The sequence below is a fragment of the Aplysia californica genome, unplaced genomic scaffold (genome assembly GCF_000002075.1).
Source record: "Aplysia californica isolate F4 #8 unplaced genomic scaffold, AplCal3.0 scaffold01263, whole genome shotgun sequence".
NCBI classification, from domain to species: domain Eukaryota; kingdom Metazoa; phylum Mollusca; class Gastropoda; order Aplysiida; family Aplysiidae; genus Aplysia; species Aplysia californica.
The window spans coordinates 71,873-73,708 of record NW_004798533.1 but is presented as its reverse complement, the minus strand read 5'-3'; positions in this window follow the sequence as shown (position 1 = coordinate 73,708).

Below are 1,836 nucleotides of genomic sequence, written 5' to 3'. Positions count from 1 at the left end.
TAGAGGAGTTGCAAGAGAGTAACAAACATGAAACAGAAGAAGGGGAGATAAGGACGATATATGTTTCATAGGAAAGAAGAAACAAACATAACCAGAGCACCCGCCAAGCACCCGCCAAGCACCCACTCGAATTTAGTTTTCGTATGAGTTTTACAGCATTTAATTGCAACACAATTAGGTTATATAAGTGCCGAAGATTTGAGATATTACTAGCTTATTATAAAAACACACATATAAAAGAAGGAAGAGAGATAAGGAAGATAGGTGTTTGATAGAAAAGAAGGAGCAAACCACACCAGAGCACCTGCCAACCGCCCACTAGAATCTAGTTCGAAGTTGAGTTCTGTCAACACAGACACAATAAACGACAATGTAGGATAGGGGGAATAAGGCAAGTTTTTAGTTTTAGTAAAAGATTTTTACGGCACTTGCAACACAACAAGGTCATATATAAGTGAAGAAGATTAGAGGTGTCACAAGAGAGTAACAAACACAAAATAGAAGGAGGGGGGGGGGGATAAGGACGATAGATGTTTGATAGGAAAAAAGGAGCAAACTACATAAGAGTACCTGCAAACAATACACTGCAAGACAGAAACGACAGAAGGAAAAAGTTGAAGTTAGACCTACAAGAGGTGTTCTCTAACAAGCTGCTGCAAGAGAAGGCTGTCCGAGTGGGTGGTTGGAGGGTGCTCTGGGGTGGTTTGCGCCTTCTTTCCTATCAACCATTGATTATCTTTCCTTCTTCTTTTTATCTTGTAACTCTCTTACAATACCGGTACGTCTAATCTTAGACACTTATATGGCCAAATTGTGTTGCAAGTGCCGTAAAACGCTTACTAAAACAATACTACCCGAACAAGATGAAAACATGGACCCCCCCCCCCCCAAACTTCTACCCCAAAAAAAAAAAAACCGCCCCCCCCCCCCCCAACCTTCATACCCTGAAGAAAAGTACACCAAGCCTTTCTCTAGTGCGTGCACATACCCTCAAAATAAAACCGTCTCATTCACTCATCCTGACCCTACCTCAGTATCGATCTTTCTGAGTATAATACAGTATAGGCCACAAAAATTGATCGTTACGGTAATAACTTTCACCACGTGACAAGCTTACAATAGCAGGAGTACAGTAAATGATATAGATATGTAGATGTCTAAATGTATACAGACCTAACTCTCGCCTCATGTTTGTTTGTGACATCAACCAGAGTCCATGTGTACCTAAGCGGATAGCTGTTTACCGCAAAGTACAAGTCCCGAGATTTGTTTTAGCTTTTCTGTAACCATCTTTTCATAAGACGCATGCTGCGTATCCCATTGACAGCTAGAAAAACAAATGAAGAAGTCTTGGTGGAAGCAAATTTCAGACGACAGCTTAATATAAAATATACGAAAGCGACAGGCAAATTTCATTGGACACACAATGCGGAAAGAAGCACTGGAGAATATTGTAACAACAGGCAAGTTTGATGGAAAGAGAGGCAGAGGCAGAGGCAGACAGAGGGAAAAGATACTGGACGAGTTGACAATATGGCTGGGAGCAGCAAGAACAACAGACGCCATTGCTGCAGCGCAAGACAGATGGAAGTGGAGGTCCACGATCGCCCACGCCAGTCGACAAGGCACCGGACGGTGATGATAACAATCTTGTTACAAGTATCCATATGACCTTAGAATATGCAACAGAATATTTGGAGTTACAAACAGAATGCTGAGTATGTAGGCCTATCTAGCTTAACATTATTTATTGTTTATGTTACTGTTCATTCATATTATGCATGTGACTGAGCCTGTGTGTGTGTGTGTGTGTGTGTGTGTGTGTGTGTGTGTGTG